Raw genomic sequence first — 20,691 nt, 5'->3', positions numbered from 1 at the left:
ATCATTGCTCAAAACAGTTCTCAAATTGGAAGACAGAGAAGGGAGAGGGATAAGAAAAAAACACTCCCTACCCCCAATAAATTTCCAACGGAACTACAGGCAGAGGAATAACATGAGGAGCCAAGCTAACACAAGGTGCTGAGGAAACCCTGCTGGTGTATTTTGTCCATGAACTGAGCCAGCATTTGCAGGACACACATAGTCAGCCCTATGGATGTCGGGATGGGCGCTAGTGGGGCAGAGGTGTGATGGTCAGTTTGCAGTGGGGGCAGATGATAGACAGGTAGTTCTGGCCCAGAGAGGGAGCTTCTCTCACCAGGGGAGCTAGTCCTCAGTGAGGAGGCAGAGGTGGGGAGCCAAAGACATGGGTGAAGGTCAGAGGAGAACATGGGCCTTGGCATGGAGGTGAGCAGTGTGGTCAGTTCCAGGAAACGCAGAAGCACAGAGGGGAGTGTGGGCAGATGAGAAGGTGGGCTAGACACCACTCTGAGGAAAGCATGATTCAATAGGAACCCTGTGGGTGGTTGCTGAAGGAGTCTTAGTCCCCAAAGAGATGGACCAGGTGTAGAGATTAGAAATACACTCTCCTGACAATGAGGATTTGGAGGCAGGGATAGCAGGTGGGAGGCTATTTCAGGCAGCTGCTGGAAAAGTGATGACAGGGAGAAGCCATGCAAACACTCTATCTTGGAGACCTGGTTTTGATAGGGTTGGCTGGCAGACAGCTCACAGGGCCATTCCTGGAGGACTGGGACACTGGAGAACCATGTGAGATGGGGAGGCTTCAGTAGGAGGTGGGTGGGTCTGACAGTAGACGAGGTGGGGGCTGAGTGGCGGGAGGACAGAGCAGTTGTGATGGGCAGTTTAGCGTGTCAGTGTGGCTGGGCTATGTCCCTAGTTACTCAAGTACCGATGTAGGTGTTGGTACATAGGTATTTTGTAGATGTGATTATAGTCCATGATTGGCTGATTTTAAGTAAGAAGATGATCCTGGATGATCTGGGTGGGCCTGATTCAATCAGTTGAAATTCCTTATGAGCAGAACTGAAGCTTTTCTGAGAAAAGAAGTAATTCTGCCTGTGGACAACAGCTTCACCCCATGCCTGAGAATTCCAGCTCACCCTGTGGATTTTGGACCTGCCAAGTTAGCCTCCACAATCATATAAGCCAGTTTCTTGCAATAAATCTCTTTATGTACTATGTATTATCTTCTACTGGTTCTGCTTTTCTGGTTGACCTCTGATGATACAACCCTTAGGAGAGAACCAAGCCCAGCCCCTTGCCTGAGGCAGGTCTCTTGGTTCCCTCCAGTAAGTCCTGCCCCAGGCTAGGGTACTTCTTCCCCTTCCTCCTTTTTCAGGAGCTGATGGAGTCGCAGAAGCAAAGAGGAGTCTGTTTAGGGAAGGGCATTATGTACCTGCCCATCCTCTGAGTGCTCACAAATACAAGCACCCATAATTTTAGGACTGGATTTTTGCCTCTCAGAGAGACCCAAACCCACCTAGCCCCATGTGCCTCACTTTAGTAGGTATCCCCTTTCTCTTGTCCTAACCTTGGGCAATTCCCTTTGGGTCTGATGCGTCACAGGAGAATCCCTATGCTGGTGTCTTTCTTTCCCTTTTAATTCTGTCTCCTTGCTCCCCAGTAAGGGCTTGAAATATATCCATAGTGTTTTTTAATGACTATCCTGCTCTATCTGCATATGCCTCCATTAACCAAAGTCAATCTCAGGAGTCCTGGGGGTGAGATCAATTTTGCTCCAGATAGCCGTGCCAATTTCCACTGCTTCCAATAGTATTTCAAACCTATCAAGAGCACTTGGCAAGCCAAACATTTCCACATGGTTTACACACATTAATTAATTTAGCCTCATGCCACCATAGCAAGACAGGAGAGGGCAACTGGAATGCACAGGTAGAATTTATGGAAGGGCTGATGGGGAGAGGTTCCCTATGAACAGGGGAAGGGGGACCTTCCGGAGCAGATGCTTTCCTCCCATCCACAATGGGTGGTTGTCTTTTTCTTGGATGGAATCTGTACTACTCAGCGGGAGAGCCTCCATGAAGCATGAGCAACACAAGTTCTGTGATCCCATTTCTGCAGTGTCTTCATGATTGTCAGGGGACAAAACCTTCTTAATGAGTATGCTTAGGGCAGCCTGCTTGGTCTGATACTGGCTCTCAAGGACGAGGTCAGGCAGACGGAACAAGGACACTGCCCACAGGCTGCAGTGTGTGGGAAGGGGGGCGGGTGGAGACCGGAGGAGAGAAGAGGCTGAAAGCTAGCTCTAGTTCTGTGCCAGGAAATGCGTGGTCTTCTTTGGTCCTAACCCCCACAGCAACCTGGCTAGGTAATTATTGCTATTTTCTTTTTACAAAAGGTGAAACTGAGTCTCTGCCTGGCTTTAAAGTCCTTGCTGTTTCATGTATACACTTCTCTCACATGGAAGGAAGAGTTCAATTGCCAAGCTGGAAAGAGGTGGTGATGCTCAGTGGAGAGTGCCTGGTTTCTAGCCCCAACCACGTGACTTCAGGTAATTCACTTAATGTCTGTGTGTCTCAGTGTAGTTAATGGTTAAATGGAAAGACAGTTGTTTTGTGCAGTGGCAAAAGTGTGGCATTTGAAATCAGACTGCCTTATATTCTAGAATCTTCTATGCCACAGCTTTTTTTTTTTTTTTTTAAATAAAAAATCTAGGCATGCCTGGGTGGCTTAGTCAGTTAAGCATCCGGCTTTGGCTCAGGTCATGATCTCACGGTTCATGAGTTCGAACCTCACATGGGGTTCTGTGCTAGCAGTGTGGAGCCTATTTGGGATTCTCTCTCCCTCTCTCTCTGTGCCCCTTCCCTGCTTGTGCTCTCTCTCTCTATCTTAAAATAAATAAATACACTTAAAAAATAAAAATAAAAAATCTGTAATGCCTATCTTATAGGGTTATTGATGAAATGGGATATTGTATATAAAGTGCTTAGCACAGTGCTGGTGGTCATGTTGTTAAATGCAAAATAAATGTTAACTATCATTAATTCCTCATAGAGACACTGTGGAGATCATTTTTTTTCAGCTCATTTTTAATGAGCTTCTGCTTTTTGCATAACATTATGTTTGGTACTATAATAGGTATGCAAACACACTGAAAGGTTGTGAGCATACTATTATTTTCATATGAAAGGAAATAGTTTAAAAAGCTGGTTGCACAAGTAGATAAAATTGTTGAGTAGACAGTTGAATAAATAAGGTGGTCAGATTTTAAGGATTAATGCAGAAAGGTTTCACAGAAGATTGAAAGTCTGGGCAGGGTTTGGAAAGAGGAAAGGGCTATGTTTTGGAGAAAGAAGTGTTCATTTCTGGAGAGGGGATAAAATCTCACAGAACGGGGAGGAAATTGTGGGTTTGTGTGCATGCATGTGTGTGTTTGTCTGCACCTGGGTGTGTGTTTGTGCATATGTGTGTGTGTGCACATGTAGGTAAATGTGTCTCTGTGCATGTGTGTGTCTGTGTGCACATCTGGATATGTGTGTCTATTTGTGTGTCTGTCTGTGCCTGTGTGTGCATGTGTGTGCTTGTGCCTCTGTATGTGTGTGTACATGTACATGTGTGTGTGTGTGTGTGTATGTGCATGGCTGTGTATTTGTGTGTACATCTAGGTGTGTGTGTGTGTGTGTGTGTGTGTGTGTGTGTTGGGCAGTTACCTGGAAGGAGCCTGTTCTGGTGGGGTGTGACCGCTGCCCAGGGTGGAGTCAGAGTAGTGGTATGCCATGAGGTCCATGTGTGGGAGTCTCATTTTGGTAGCAAGACTTAGGCTGGAGAGTTCTTGGCTTGTTTCCTAGAGTTCTAGAATTGAACACTAGAAGACATCTGGTTCAGCTTCCAGTCTATCAGGCTAGTAATATTATCCCAATTTTTACAAGGAATGGAGGAGGTGGTGCCGAGTTGTATGGGTCTGTATCACCGACCCCGCTCCCCTTGGTCCTCCCCTCTGTCCCACCACCTTCTGTTGGCAGAGGTAACAATTGATCCAGGAGAGAGAGGAGAGGAGGGTGTCAGGGAGGAAAGAAGGAAGAGACAAGCGAAACCTTGTCCTCACGACAAAATAAAGACCAAAAAAAGCTTGGTGAGCAAGCCATGGAGTTAGTAGAAAAAACCTCAGTGCCATTTTCTGACTGGAGGAGGGCTGTTCACTCTGCTCCACCTGCTGCCATGCCCTGGTTCCCTTGAACCTTGTATCTAATGTCCAATATTCTCTGATGTGTCTTATTTTTAAAACTCACACTGTCCCAGCCAGATCCTAATACTTGGCGTCCTTGTGTTCTCCAGCCTGGTACCCTGTACTTGACTCGTCTGTACCACAGTACTTCTCAAACCTCTCCTCTACCGGCAAATAATCCATCCAAATGCATTCACCCTTCCCTCCACCCCCTAATGCCCTGACTCTGTTCTAACCCTGCACCCATGCATGCTGAGCTCTGCTGTTCAAGGTCCTCACTTAAATCACATTTTCAAAAAGAAACAATACTGAATACTTCATTTGTTGAGAAATTTCCCCCGCAGGTGCTTTTTTGCACCGACCAATGCCTTCTCCACTGGTCAGTCAGAGTTCCAAAAGTATTTACTGAAGGAGTATAGGCGCAAGTTGGTGGGAATGGGGTGGTGTTAATGTTGCTGTGTTGACAACACAGAGCCCGATGTGGGGCTCAAACCCATGAACCGTGAGATCATGACCTGAGCTGAAATGAAGAGTCAGACATTAAATGGGCTGAGCCACCCAGGCACCCCTACTAAAAATTTAGAATTACATAGATACACATTGATGGCTTATAAGCATTTCTAAACCTGGATCTTTAGTTGTTCCACAATACAGGTTCCAAGTGTCTCTTGGACTCTGTCAGATTGGAGAACAGATCTGGAGAGTATCTGATTTATTATCAACAGTCACTCAAAGGAATGGTCTCACTTTATGGCCCAGTTACTCTGTGCCTAGCCCTTATAAGGAAAGACACTTGTAACATTAAAGGCTAGAGAGTCTGCAGCTCAGATCCAGGGACCTGGGGGTTTGAGCCCAGCTCTGTGGGGCTGGCTATACTGGGCCACCATGCCCCTCACTAGGCCACAGTGCTTTGCATCCTCTTGTCAGAGGGAGCCAGACCAAAGAGGCCAGGGGTCAAGTGCTGCCCCTTTCTGCTCTTAAATGCCTTTTTCTCTTGGCTGTGTGAGGTCTTCAGAGCTGGTAGGAACACAACACGGTGTGTTTTGGCTGTGAAACAGAGTCCTGGGGACTAGGCTCTGCCTTCCAGTCTCCGGGCTCAGGCAGCATGCTTGGCTACTCGGGGGAATCAGCCTCCTCCGTCTGCTTCCCAAGGGGGGACCAGGAATGGGGCAGCCAGGTTCCTATGAGAGCTGTGTTTGTGGTGTTCAGCCTCCACTGGAAAGTTAATGGTTCTGTCTGATATCCTGCTATGTGGTGTTGGCAACAAGGACATCAGAATATTTAGATGTGCAGAACAGTGGCTGAATTTTTATTTATTGTATAGGCATTTGTAGACTCATAGATTGGGATAGGAAGGAGGGGAAAGATTCAAAGATTATCTAATGCAATCCTCTCATTTTATATGTCAAACAAATGGAACTGGAAGGTGAAATGTCTGTCCAAACTCCCCAGCAAGAAGGTGGAAACTGCCACACTGGGCCAGTTCCTCTTGGTCAGCAGGATGTAAGAGAGATGTTGGTGTTGACTGTTCCTGACCCCGGGGTCACCATACACTTATTTCTGCCCCCGCCAGGGATGTATAGATACTGGACTCTCTGGTCCAAAGAGCTTTGCTCTTTGCTGCTGCAAAGATATCAATCCCACGGTTTCTTGTGACCCCAAAGACCTTCCCCAGGTCTCCCAATGCCTGAGACTTGAAGCTTGGAAATCTAGTGGCTTTACTGATGGTGGGGGGAGGAGGGCTAGCCCCATCACAGCCGTGAAATTGATGAGCCATCTTTGACCCTCTGGCTGCCTTCTTATGGGTGCCTCTTTTGGTGGAGGAAAGCACTCAGGTAAATAGCCTAGAGCCTTGTCACTCAGAGTGTGCTCCTTGGACCACTGCAGTACCTGCAAGCTTGTTAGAAATGTGGAATCTCAGGCTCCTTCACAGACCTACTAAATGAGAATCTGCATTTTGACGAGATGGCTAGGCAATTTGTATGTCCATTTTAGTTTGAGAAGCCTTGGCTTAGAGTATTAGTGACTTAATGCCACCCACACTCAGGGGCTATTTATATTTCAAAAGGGTAAAGAGAAAGCCTGAGCTGTTTATTTCAAAAAGTATATTTCCAATGGGAGTGAGAAGAAGGAGAGTTAAGACCTTCTCCTCTGACATTGATATTTAGGTCTGTGTGTTTGGGTGTGGGGTTGGGGAGGGTGGCAGGCAGTTTGAGAGCTCAGGCTCTAGAACCTGATTGTTGAGATTCAGTTACTGGCTCAGTCGCTTATGTCCATTATGTGATTTTAGTTGGCTACAAGACTTTGGGAAATTTGTCTCAATTTTCTCATCTGCAAAATGGGGATAATGGTGCCACTATATCATAAGGTTGTTGTTATGATGGAATGATTTAACTCATGCCAAGCTTTCGGGACAGCACCTTAGCATACTGTAAGCCCTCAATCAAAGTCAGCTTTTATTCTGATCTCTTTCTACACATGACACTGGGCAAGAGATGCAGCTGCTTGTACCATGTGACGTTCCTATTTCAGGGACCACTACATGGATGACAGGTGAGTCACGATGTTCTGTGTGCCCTTCCATTCCAAGAGTCTGGACTTTGGATCCCTAGGGTGCCAAGACGTTTGGGGAAGAAGGGCCCCACTTGGCTTCCTGCAAGGTGAACTCTGCATGTACATGTGAGCTCCTGAAATTGCCATGTCCTGTGGAGGTTTCCAGAAAACAACACCAATTCACCTCCAGGGAGCCCTCACCCTGATCTGTTTGAAAATAAACATGCAACAGTTTTATGATGTGAATTATAGTCCAATAGGAAATGAACTTAGAGTGTCCAACTTCTTTAGGATAGACTGTTTCATAGCTGGGGTTGGGGGGTAGTCTAGGCCTATGAGTTCATGCAAAAAAAAACCATGTCGTCAGCAGCTCTGATCTGGGGCAGGCAGTGAAGGTGTCTGAGGTGTGCTTCGGTAGAAAGAACTACACTGGGATTGAGGAGCTGTGGGTTTTCTTTCAATTTGCTGGACCTTGCGGGGAGTCACTCTCTTCCCTCCTGCTGCCCTTGGCCCCTCAGCTATGAAAAAAGGGGTGGAGTCTAAATATCCACCAGGGATTGCTGGAGTCTCCTGTGCTCTGAAACAATCATCCCAGCAGAGAAACTGTCACAACAGCCGGCACTTGAGACAGCTCAGCAACTTGAGAGGGAGAGGGATCATGGTGACCACCCCCTTTCCTGGGAAGAGTCAAACCTTGAGAAAGCCTTGTGCTGCTGGGGTCTGAGGGAGCGCTCATACCCAGACACAGAAATCTGCAACCTCTTCAGAATTCCTGGCGCTTCTCTGTTTCCCTCAATAGGGCCTCCTGTCTCCCAACCCTGCCCCAGCCTCGCCACTTCCCCCTTCTTCGGCAAGTTAACCAAATTCTCTCTTCATGGACAGTTCAATGGAAAGTTAGTCTGAAACGACAGTATATCATATTTCACGAATTTAATAGGGTTTTCATGATTTTACAAAGTGCCTCCACCAGACACTCACAGCTGGAGGCGGCTCAGCAGGAGGCTGAAGCCCTGCATCTGGGTTTTTCAACTCTTGCCAAAATCCATTGAATTTGATCCGGAATGACTATGAATCTTTGGAATGTACAGTCCCTTTTCTCTTGCCTTATCCAAATAAAAGAAGGGGAGGGGGGAGGGTGGTGTGGGGAAATGTCCTATGAGAATTCCATATGGAAACACTAAACGTGCATTATGAAGGATTTCCTATAAACAAAATCACAGTCAGAGATGTTGGACCCTCACCATGTCGAAAACAAAGGGCTCTTGTGTGTGTGTTTGTGCGTGCTTTAAAACATATACATGCATTCATTCGGGGTATCCTGGCAGCCCCCTTCCTCTCTCTAGCTGACTCTCTCCCTTTCTGTCTTCCCCACCCCCCAAACTAGCCCCAAACTCCCAACAAGAACAAACTTTAATCGTTCTGCGCAGTAAATCCCCTACAAATAAATATCCAGGGCAACTTCAAACGCGCTAAATTGGAAGCACATGGGAAGAGCTGCACAGTCCTGGCCGAGGCCGCTGAGTTGTAATTTAATGTTATGATCTGCCATAAATGTGTGCCATAATGAGCCGAGTTTGGGTTTCCCTTCTGTGTATCAGAAAACTGCAGGTTTAAGTTTTTTCACATTCCTTTTTCTCTTTTGCTTTGCTTTTGTTCGCATCAAACTTCACATTTAACACCCCCACAACTCCCACCTGAACGAAAAGGACAACCACAATCTAAACAAACCTTCTTCTTCCTTTAACCTCTCCCCGCAGCTCCTATGCTTCAAACCATGCATGACTGTCCTGTCTTTCCCTCTGCTGTAAAAGAATTATGGTTTAGGGTTTATAGGGTTTAAAAAAAATGTGTTCTATCACCAGAATGGGAGAAATGAGGCTAAACCACCTCTGGGCCCTCTAATGGTTTTATCATAGAATTATAGCTGGAATGGGCTGGCAGGAACTTGGAGAGGTCATGAATTCCATCTCCCTGCCTCCACACTGCTTTATCTGTAGTACTGAGGTCGATGGGTACCCACCTTCTCCTTAGACATCACCCAGAGAGGTGTTCCTCTAACATTCTCTGGCACGTGAACCCCACCTCCAACGTTACAAGATGGAAAGGCTTTCACAAGTCCTATGGAAGTCACATGATTTAAGGCCATTTCTCCTTATTCCATCCTGGGGGATGGCAGACTTTTAGATGTCAGACTTTAGGATGACTTTATTGGAGAGAACACCTCCAGTCAAGTAGGTGGGAGAAAGTCTGGTTTCAAAAGGAAGGAATCCAATGCCAAGTTCCCTGTGTACAGAATTGCTGAATGCCAGGCTTAAAAGGGACTTCAGAGGCCATCCAGTTCAACTGCCCCTGTGAGTTGGGGATCCCTGAACAGTGCCTCTGACTGGCTGACTTCCAGCTTGGACCCAGGTCCTTCCAGGAGCCCACCATCTCCCCAGTCCATTCTCTCTTTTTTTCAGAGAGCCCCAGTGATCAGAAAGCTGTCTCTCCTCCTGAGCCCAGATCTACATTCCATTTCTCACTTTTGGAGGTCCTCATTCTGTTCTCAGGAGCTACATGGAAGAACTGGAATTCTTCTGAATGACAGTCATGATTTATTATCATATATCATTGTAATATTTATATGCTATCATTATTATGTTCCTATCATATCATTATATCCATATATCATTGTCATATTCATCCCAAATTTCCCCCTTCCATGGATTAAAAAAAACCCAGCTTTTCATTCACCCCCCTCATTTCAATATATGGTCTAGAGCACTCAGCAGAATCTTAGTTTTGCTTGTTCTACCTACGAAATGAGGATAATTTTGCCATTAATTCCTACTGTCTAGAATGGCTGCAAAGATTGGAGTGAAGTGCAGTTTTATCCCCTCAGCGTTTTTTCTTCAGCACTGACACCAGCATTGGTTGGTGAGGGTGGGGAGCCTCTGGTGGCCTCTCATCTTCACTATCTGCACCTGCCTTTTCAAGCTGTGTGGGCCCTGGGCCACCCACTTCACTTGTCTGGGGGTTGGTTTCTTCCTCTGGGAAATCAGAGCTGGATTAAACAACTTCCAAGATCCCTTCTAGTTCAATAGACTCACAAAGATGAGTGCTCATGCCAACTGGAGCCAAAGACCTGGAAGCTTCTGTATCTCAGATCCTACTGTCCTCTGCTCATCTATCAACTAGTGCCAGCAGTGCACTAGACCAAGGAAAAGAAGGTGTGGCTCTTGCCTGCTGGGAACCTACCTCCTGACTCATGAGACAAGACATACACAGAGGACAGAATCAGAGGATGCATAACCATGTGCCCCAAAGGGTATCCCGGAAGAAGGTTCTCATTCCTAGCATTGACACACTGGGTGTGTGGCAGTATGTGGCAAGCCAAGCATTATCAGTAACAGTTACGGTACTGAGTTTGTGAGTGCAGAACTAAAAAGATAAAACAGAATGGAGCTGTTTTCCTATAAGGTCATTCCCACCCATGCACGTTCTATTATAGGTTCTTAAAAATGGTAGATAAAGGGGCAAAGTGATAGCTGGCATTTTTTCTCCCTCCAAATCCCTGCATGCCCATCCTTCCTTGGGAGCCCCATTCAGCTTGCAGGTGGAAGTAGCCAAAGGCTGCAAACCCCTGACACACATGACTAGATTGAAGGATGGAAGACAGAATCTGTGAGCTCTAACGGAAGACCAGGGCCTCAAATGGTGCAGTCCACTGGGGCATGGGGGAGGGCAAACCAGTCAGGGCCTGGTTGGAGCCCCCATTGAGCATCACCTGGACTGTTGCAACGGCTGCCATTCTGCCTCCACTCTTATTCGTTTACAGAGTATTCTCCACCCAGCAGCCAGAAGGATAGTTTAAAAACAAGTTAGATCAAGTTGCTTCTCTGCTCTGGATCTTTCAATCCTTTCCCATCAGACTGGGAATACAATCCCCATCTACCAAGGCCTCCACAGTTAATGAGACTTAGCTTCTAGCTATCTCCACTACCTGACTTTCCACCCCTTCTCCTTTCACGCTCTGCTTCTTAGCCACACTACCATTCTCTATGTTTCTTGGACAAGCCAGGGACACTTTTGCCTCAGGGCTTTTGTACTGGTTGGTCCCAGATATGTGACTCATTCCCTTATACTGAGGCTGTCTCAGTGCCTAGAGCAGCACTCCCTGCCATTCTCTCCTCTAGCCTACTTCACTTTTTCATAGTATTTATTACCACCTGATAGTATATTATATATACTTATTAGCATATTTGTTTATTACTTGTCTCTGTCGTAGGTGAACAGGGAACTATGCCTTATCTACCTCCATATTTCCAACATGCTCAATAAATACATGTTGAATGAATAACTGAGTGAATGAATAAAGCCTTCCCTTTCCCAGTGAGAGATGTTGTCAGAGGGAGAGCCTTGAACCTGCTTCAAGTGTGAGATAGGGTGTCACTGGTTCCTGCTCAGGATGAGGCAGTCCAGCGACTCACGTTCACAAGGAGCCAGCCATATATTGGATGCGTCATCAGAGCATCTCCTGAAAATGGCTCGAGAGGAGGGAGAAAGGACAGGAAGGGCCTGGGGGCATCTCCAGTGGGGTGGGAGTGGTGTCAGGACTGGAGCAGGCACCAGGAATGGGAGGCTGGGGCTCACCAGATGGAGCAGAGCACCTTGGCTATTTCACTTTTATTCCCTGAGCTCAGTGCTACAGGTGAACTAAGCTGGCTGTACCTTTAAAGGGGAAAAAGGTAATTTGAGTATTCCTGTGAACAGAAGTTTTCTAGAATCTTGGCTATTAATCTTTTTGTTTCAAATATTATAGGAAGTTGTAATTTTACTTTTTTTAATTTTTTTTATTAAAAAAATTTTTTTTAACATTTATTTATTTTTGAGACAGAGAGAGACAGAGCATGAATGGGGGAGGGTCAGAGAGAGAGGGAGACACAGAATCTGAAACAGGCTCCAGGCTCTGAGCAGTCAGCACAGAGCCCGACGCAGGGCTCGAACCCACGGAAAGTGAGATCGTTACCTGAGCCGAAGTCAGACGCCCAACCGACTGAGCCACCCAGGCGCCCCAGGAAGTTGTAATTTTAGAATGTCAGAGCTGTAATGGTGTCCATTCATTCATTCATTTAACCAATATTTGTTGATTACCTGCTATGTACTGTTTTAGGCATGGGAAATATATCTGGTTATGAAAACAGACACAAATCCCTTCTCTTTATGGAGCTTATATTCTAGAGAAGGGAGATAAAGATCAAATACATAAATACAATTATGCTAGGAGGTGATAATTACTATGAAGGAAATAAAATAGGGGAGGGGGTTTCAACTTAAACAGGGACATCACCGAAAGGTGTCAGGTTGGGGACATGGGGACCGTAAGAAGGTCAGAGTGGCTGAAGGATAGAGAAAGGGGAAGAGGGGGAGGAGATGGTGCCAGAGAGGTGGGGTGGGGGCAGTCTGACCCTGGGGGGAGGTAGGAAGCCATGGAGTTTGCTAATACAGGATGGCATGATCTAACTTACGCTGGTCGCTTAGATGGGCCCTTTCATTCTAGTGATAAGGAAAAGGCTTTATGCTTTGCACAGCTTATTTCTGACAGATCCAAGAAAAGAATCCCGGTTTTCCAGTTTCCAGTCTTTGCATCTCTCACTAAGGTCTGCTGCTTTTAACCTCGATATCCCAGCATTTAACATTTTTCCAGAGCATTTTCATAAACATTGTTTTGTTCGATCAGAAACCTGCTTTCTCTCAATGTCAGATTACAGAAGGATAAAGCAAACTACAGAGATTATGGGATTTTCTGAAAGTCCCACAGAGCTGAGCTGGAACCCATGACTTCTGATGCCCAGGCCACTGCTTTGGGAGTTGCAGACTCTCCTTTCCAAAATGAAGGCCTTGTATTCTCCTCCCTGAGGCTCCTATGTGGCAGCTTACCTCCTCCACTAGTCAACAGGTACATTTTTAAAAAATTTTTTAATTGTTTATTTTTGAGAGAGAGAGAGAGAGAGGGAGAGAGAGAGACAGAGCACGAGTGGGGGAGGGGCAGAAAGAGAGGGTGACATAGAATCTGAAGCAGGTTCCAGGCTCTGAGTACAGAGCCCAACATGGAGCTCGAACCCACAAGCCCTGAAATCATGACCTGAGCCGAAGTCGGATGCTCAACCAACTGAGCCACTCAGGTGCCTCTCAACAGGTGCATTTCTGTCCACTTCCCATTCACATTTAACTTCTGAAAAGTTCAGCCTCATTATCTGTGTACCCACAGTCTCTAGCAATCATGTGATGGGAGGAAAAGTCCTAGGGGTTGTGGGGGGGAGCAGGCAATTTCTGATGCTAAATTGGCATGTGGAGCAGAGGGAAAAGTACATTTGGGTGTTCACTGGCTGCCTTCAATCTTACACTTTGAAAGCTGGAAAGAAGGTGTAGTAATTAGTAAGTGCTCAGGATCCTAATGGAGCAGCCATATGGGTCAGAGGGACATGATGTCCTGCTGAAGTGCAACAGATTCTTCTCTTAATCTAGCCCATGGGACAAGCACTGTTTCTGCCTAAAGTTTTAAAAAGCAACAGCATTTAAAAAATCACTGACAGTATCCTAAAAATGACAGCTGTCCATGTCACTCTGTCTCTGTGTGGCTCTGACTCCGATTCTAGACTTGTGCTGTCTGTCCCATACTGGCAGCCACTAGCCACATGCAGCTAGTCCCAGAGGAGATGCCCTACTTGTAAAATACACACTGGCATCTCAAAGATTAAATATGAAACCAACAATATAAAACAGCTCATTAGTAATCTTTTGTAAGGATTCGATGTTAAAGGAAAATTCTGGGTATACTGAGTTAAAGCATTAAGATTAATTTTGGCTGTTTCTTCTTACAATTTTAGTTGGACTACTAGAAAACTTAAAATTACATATGTGGCTTGCTTTCAGTGGTGGGCTAGAACCATATGGCTCATGAGAGCCAATTGTGTACTGACTCTGTGTCTAGTGAGTTCACGTTAGTAGCTTACAATCAGTCATGGAGGGGGTTTTTACACCATGGAAACTGGAAAGTATTGCAAATTATGGCTTTTTTTTTTTGAGAGCTGGCTTATCAACATGCCACTCCTCATATTATATTTCTCAGTTCTATTCTAGATGTTTTGTTTTCCTAAGATTTATTTTCTGGGTGTGCAGGTTGAATATGGGAGTTTGTGTGCTTTCTTATCTCTTTTCCCTAGTGCCTGTATTATTTCATTCATCCACAAACACTGAATAAGTACTATGTATAAAGTACTGGCTTAGACCACAGAGATTTACAATGAATAAATCACATTCCGGCTCTTGGAGCACTCAGGATCTTGTGGGAGGGGCAGCAGTGATAGAAGTTGGAGCAAACCACCATGGCAGTGGTGCAGGTAGGACCCAGTGAATAGGGCAGTCTGCAGTGCCTGCACAGAGGTGAGAAGCAAGAAAGGCTTGAGAGAGGAAGGACGATTTGAGTTGGGTCTCTAAGGATAAATAGGAGTTTGTCAGGAGAGATTCTGGGAAAGATCATTCCAGGTGAGATGGAGTTGGCACCTCATGGGGGACAGGAAAGAGGAGCAATGTTAGATGGGACCGGAATATGATTTTGGAACACAAGGGAGGCTTTGTATTACATGCTAACAAGCCTCACACATATTTTCTCTTTTCCTCCGATTCCCCAATATCTCTTTCCAGCAATGGAGAATTGGAATGGAAAGCATTTCATTTTTCAAGCCTCATCTCCCAGGGGCCAGAGATTCCATGAAAGAGACAAGGCACTGGTGAGTGGTGAGGAGATCAGACTGGCACTCCCACCCCCAAGGGCCAGGAGTGAGGTAGATTCAGAGACTCCATGTGTGGAGACTAGAAGTCTCTGTTTAGTCATCTGAAATGTACCTAAGGATGTGGGTGGCTTCAGAATTTCCAGGGATGTATGTATTAGAGATGCAGAGTGAAGACGAAATAAAATCTCTGCTTGTTGGTGCCAGTGGCAGGGTGGGGGTGGCATAGGGAATAGCAAAGGGTATAGAAAGAGCACATGGCCAGCAGCTTGCTATGTATGTGACATGGGAAAATCATCTCCTCTCTGGACCTCAGTTCCTCATGTCTAAGATGAGAAAGTCATACTAAACCTTGTGAATTTTAATGTTTATTATATTTGTTGATTATCTTTTCTCTTAAATTTTAAACACGTGACTAGAGTATTTTCTATTTCTTATAAAATCAAGGCTAAATGAATTTATTTTGTACTGATGTGGCTTTGGTCAGTATCACAAATGGTTAGTAGTACATAATGGAAAATAAAAACCTTCGGGAGCTAAGCCTGGGTGGCTTAGTTGGTTGAGCGTCCAACTTTGACTCTGTCATGATCTCATGGTTTGTGGGTTTGAACCCCACATTGGGCTCTGTGCTGACAGCTCAGATCCTGGAAGCTGCTTCAGATTCTGTGTCTCTCCCTCTCTCTGCTCCTCCCTCTCTTGTGCTCTGTCTCTCTCTGTATCTCAAAAAATAAATGTTCAAATAAATGTTCAAAAAAAACCCCAAAATCGTTTTCATCTCTACTTTATACCTCTGTTCTGCTATGACTGGCAATACTAAGACCTAACGTGTGGAATTTCTAACCCTGGAGCAAAGGGATTTGCACATTTTCCTGGCATCTCTGGCCCTATATCATTTCTTTCTAATTAGTCTTAGTCCATTCTGAGATCAGCAATTGTCTTATTTGGTGCCAGAGGTAGAGACTAGGTTGCCTGGCCCATGGTTGCCCATGGTAAGCCCTTCCTTTCATCATCTCCCCATGGCCAGGGGTTCTTCTTGCTTCCCAAATTGGTGGGTCAAGAGCACAAGTTTTCTGAACTGGATGGTATCTTGCATATTGTACTGGACTGTTTACCTTTTCATCTAGAGCTCCCTCTTTGGTTTACTCTGCCCACCTATCAGAAAGTGCTTTTAAATGACATCTTTTGTCTTGCTTTTTTCCCCTCTTATGCCCTAGAGCCATCAGTGGCTTCTTGGGGCAGACAGAGCACATACTTCCCCTGGGTGAGTGAGGCTTCAGCTTTGCTTCTGCAGCTTCACTACTCCCTTGATATCATCCTATGAGCTGTCCCCCAACACCCTTCCTTTTCCTCACCCTGATGAATTTGGTCACCACAGATCCAGAGACACCTCCAGTTTCCTTTCTGCCACCTCAGTTTTTCAAGACCCTGAAAGTTCTCATTTCTTCGTTTCCCTTAGTCTCCAGCCTGCACACCCCTAAGGATCTACAAATGCTTGCTGTGGGTCCTCTTTTGGTCCCTCCTGTCTGTACGTTGTCTTCCAAAACAGGCAGTAAGTCTGGGAGTGAAGAGATCCCATAGGTGGAGGAGCAGGGTGAGACTGCTGCCCACCCAAGAAAGGACTGTGAGACAATGGGCACAATATTTCACCTCTTTGGCAATCTCAAGTGCTTTGTCTATAAGATGGGAAAAATATCGCCTGTCCTCCTTCATTCTTGGAGTTGGACATCTACTGGGAGAATCTGACATGTGTACATTCACTAAATGATGAACTGCATGGTGGCAGGTTCCTATTACTCACAGAACTGGGATCACACTTCCTCCTCTCAATGCCTGCCATTTAAGGGAGTTCTGAAGGTTATTCTGACTCCAACACTGAATCTAGAATTTCAGCTGGGAAATGTGGTATTAACAGAGCGGCAACTGGATTTGTTAACTTTCAAGTCTAAGGCTTCTGAGTTGTAAGGGATGAGGAAGGGGCCCATTAGTCTTTATGATAAGTTGTATAGACTCTATTATGGAAGCTGTGCTGGTTTTAAAACATGCTCACAAATTCTTTGCTACCCTTCCATCAAAAGGTGGAGTCAAATTCTCCTCCTCTTAATTATGGGATGCCTTAATGACTTGCTTCTTACAAATAGAAAGTGACAAATGATACTGCAAGACTTTTCAGTTAGCTCATAAAAGGCAATGATAATGTCTACCTTGGACATGTGCTTTTGGAGCCCTGAGCTACCATGTGTACTAACCATACTTTTCATTTTCTATATTTTGATGCTTTGACATCTGAAACTTTGCTGACTCTGGAGGGACTGCCCTCCTTAGGATTAGTGAATTCCTAGAGATGGCTAACAACTCACCTGGGAGTGCATCTTTCATTTGTAAACTAACCAATAAAGGGCCCATACCCCTAATTGCCTCCTTTATCAGGCTCTCACATTGTGGGCCACTATCCACCCGCTCTCATCAACCTAGGCCAGGTACCAGACAACTAGGGGACAGATCCTATGCTCCAGAGCCTACTGAAATTAGTCAAATTAGTCGATCCTAAGGCTGCATACTTTGCCTCATCTGTTCTTTCCCACAGAGATACAATATAGGCTTGTACCTACATTCCACCCCTCTCCCATCCCTAGTGCTTCTCCATGTGGTTCCCCATAGCAAGGCATGCCCCTTCTTCTTAAGATCTGTCAGTATAACAAACTACCTTTTAAATGGCAAGTGTCTCTTGATCCACTGGCCTCACCATACTAAATAATAATACAACCTATGTTTTGAAACACCATGTAAGAAGTCTGGGTACCTTGAAGCCACCACGCTGGAGGGACAACGTGGAGAGATGACATAGAGAGGAAGGAATGCCTGAGGAGCCCCAGCTGTTGTAGCCTTCCCAGCCCAGATGCCGAATATAGAAGGGAGCCTTCAAGAAGACCCCTGCTCCAGCCAACTTCTGACTGCAACCTCATGGAAGATCCCAATCAAGAACTATCAGCCACTCCAGAACTATGAGAGATAATCATATTAAATGACTATTGTTTCATAACACAGTTTGGATGGTTTGTTAGAGAAACACAGGTATCTGAAATAGAAGGGGTGATCAAAAAGAGTGGTTCTGCTGATTACATTCATATTCCCTTTGACAGCCAAATTCCTGCTCATGCCTTTTTAGTACCATTTAATTCCTGAAATTTGAAATTCCTCCAGTTCTAGCAAGATGCCACAGACTTCCCCCGCCCCTCCCCCCATCACCCCACAGTACCAGTAATAGCCCGCTTGTATCGCTTTATGCAGTGCCTCAAAGAAAACATCTAAAACAATTTAGAAATAATTCTAGGGGCAATAGGATGAAATTTGGAGCTCAGCATGGTCAATCAGAAAAAAGAAAAAAAAAAGAGAAGGTGGTGGGGCGGGGGGAGAAAACAAGACAAAGTAGGCTTTCAAAGAAAATTGAGGATCTAGAGAGCCTTCAACATTTTGATTTATATTTAAACATTTCTTGAGATTGAAGTCTTGATTAGCCCAGTCCTCTCAAGTTCTGCCTTAGCCCTGATTTATGGGAAAGCCAGGCCCGAGCAAAATGAAAGCAAAATGAGATATTCTTTAAAATTACCTTGGAGCACTTGAAGGAGGGCACAAGTGCTAACGTGGAGATTAAAAGGGAAGTGATGAGATGAGTTTCTGAAACCCAAGATCTGTAGATGCCTGGCAGTGTAGGGAGGGGAGCCTATGAAAGATGGGCTACAATCTCAGCATGTGAGACCCCTGCAGGATGCTTTGTTTGGTTTGGCTCGCCATAGACTGAGCTCTCCATCAAAGGGTGGATCTGAGAGCCCAGGCTGGCATTTTGATTCAGTGACTCTTCCATCACCAGCTGGAAGTGAGAAGCTTCTAATATGGAGAGAACGGTAGGGGTATGGAGGGAGGGGACTGGCTCACAGTGGGTTGTGACAGTAGAATCCTAGCTTACCATGGCTCAGGGGCTGAATCATTGTTAGACCAGGAGACGTGAGCCCCTGATCCATCTCTCTACTCTTGACTGTCTTCCAGCCATGCTTTCCACATGGGCAGGAAAGCCATGTAAGTAAGAAGATGTGCTCACCTGGAGTGTGTCCTCTTCTAGATTTTACCATTAGTTCCTGGGATCTGTAATTCCCTGACATAATGGCTCCAAGCTCACTTCTAGGGGCTGCATGAACCTCCTCCTTGGTCCATTCTTCTGAGGACAGACTATATCCCAAGACTTGAGGGGTGGCTAGGTGGTAGCTATTTACGGGAGCCTGTGGAGGCACTTGGACACATTGTCTGGGATGTTCACATGCATGAGCATAAGGCCTTTACTATGTGGGTGGAGCCAAGGGTGAAAAAAGAGAAGAGAGGTATATGGCAGAGGCTGGAACCTACACATCCCCAGGCCTGCAGGTTTGGTACAGAAAACTGAGAATTCTGAGAATTTTAAATTGAAACTTGGCTTTCTAGGTTGATATAAAAGTACATCTATCAATAGAGGAGGAGGGAACATATTGTATTTGACAGTTGTTATCTTTATTTATAACTCTTACATATGTAGCCATATGGCACATGTGGGCCTCCATATGTACTCTTGCCCTGGTCCTACAAATATTAGGAGAGGTCTGTGCAAAGGACAGAGGCAGAGTGTGCTGTTGGTCTGCTGTGTCAGCTGCAGGGAACTCAGACTTTCTCCAGCCTTATCCCTGACGGTTGGATGGTATTGTTTTCAACTTTGACTTCTCTCACAAACTCCTCCCTTGCACCCCAGCTCAAGAGTCAACAATGATTGTTCTCATCTACAGGAAGAGTCCTGAAGGCTTACGGAACATTCTGGGCCCAATCTACTGTCCTAACCCTACTTCCCATCACTCTTCTTCCGCTCCATGAACCTTCTATGTGGTAGTATAAACCTCTTCCCTACTCCCTACTCCCCTCTGCCTGCCTCTCTCTCTCTCTCTCACTCACTCTCTCTCTCTCTCTCTCACACACACACACACACACACACACAGTTTCCCTCCTCTCAATTTACTCATGACATTTATTCTGCCTCAAATGGCTTTCCTCATCTTCTCCACCTATCCAAATTCTACCTATTTTTAAAGATCTAGTTCAATTTGGATTTCTTACACTGTGTTTATTTATTAATTAATTTATTAAATGGACTAATCAGTGAAACTCAGTCACGTACCATTGCCTGGATTATAGTCATCTGGAAATTTTTTTCCTACTCTAACTCATCTTGATCTTGATCTTGATTTTTCCTAATTTCTACTTCATATGACGTCATTACTACTAAATTTTAACAAAATTTCAACACTGCTTTCTTAAATTTTCTTATAGATTTTATATCTAAATTGGATGACAGATTTCTTGTGAGCAGGAGTGCTCCGTTGAACTATTTTCATATCCCACTCATTGGCAGGCATAGTTTAATAGTATAAAGTTGATATGCAGCAAAGACCCATTGACTGAGGGATAGGCAGATTGATAGAGGGACCAACTGACTTGTTGCCAAACTCCCTTCCTTGCAAAGGAATTTGCAAAGAGCTCTGGTGGTCTGGCTTATATTCTCTCCTTGCCATTTTTTATCATTCTGCTGGATTATTTCTAATGCATTTTGTATCTATCATGCCTGAATTTATTTCAACCCCTTTGAACATATTGATATTTTGGCTTGAAGTCTTAATAAGAGTGATTTCTTTACTACAAATTTGAGTTTTTATTTGTAATTTACACCAAATTACTCTTATAGACAAGCATGTGTTGAAATAAATAGGTTAAGTCATTTATTATTTCTTATTATTTCCATATGATTTTGGTTTGCTTTTCTAACATCTCTTCTCTTAGGCCTGAAGTCTCTGTTTCTATCTGTTTTCTTTTAGGAAATAGTTTGTATTAGAACAGTGGTCCTCAAAGATGTGGTACCTGGGCCAGTACCATCAGCACCACCTGGAAACTCGCTAGAAATGCAATTATCAGGACCTGGCCCAGATCTATTATTTGAACAAGATTTCTAGGTGATTCTGATGCATTAGCTAAAGTTTGAGAATCACTCTATTAGTTGAAAGAACACTGAGCTGGCAGGGTAGACCCTGAATATTGGCTCTGGCTCTATTATTAAAAGGCTGTATGACCCATTCTGAATGTTAGTTT

The 20,691-nt window shown here is 45.0% G+C and overlaps 1 protein-coding gene and 1 long non-coding RNA gene across 8 annotated transcripts in view; one reads left to right on the top strand and one right to left on the bottom strand.

Annotated features, from left to right (window-relative positions):
- SLC14A2 (solute carrier family 14 member 2) overlaps nt 1-20,691 on the bottom strand; it is a 442,799-nt gene that overhangs the window by 81,461 nt on the left and 340,647 nt on the right. The window lies entirely within an intron of this gene.
- The window catches only part of LOC106972965 (uncharacterized), a 225,317-nt gene that overhangs the window by 16,569 nt on the left and 188,057 nt on the right, over nt 1-20,691 (top strand). For all 3 annotated transcript variants that reach the window (XR_008291425.1, XR_001429919.3, XR_008291426.1), the window contains exon 3: nt 2,381-2,533. This is a non-coding gene — a long non-coding RNA (uncharacterized LOC106972965). The remainder of the gene's footprint in view (nt 1-2,380; nt 2,534-20,691) is intronic.

This window comes from Acinonyx jubatus, chromosome D3, assembly GCF_027475565.1.
Source record: "Acinonyx jubatus isolate Ajub_Pintada_27869175 chromosome D3, VMU_Ajub_asm_v1.0, whole genome shotgun sequence".
NCBI classification, from domain to species: Eukaryota; Metazoa; Chordata; class Mammalia; order Carnivora; family Felidae; genus Acinonyx; species Acinonyx jubatus.
The sequence above is the reverse complement of the archived record's forward strand: the minus strand, read 5'-3'. Positions and strand labels throughout refer to the sequence as shown.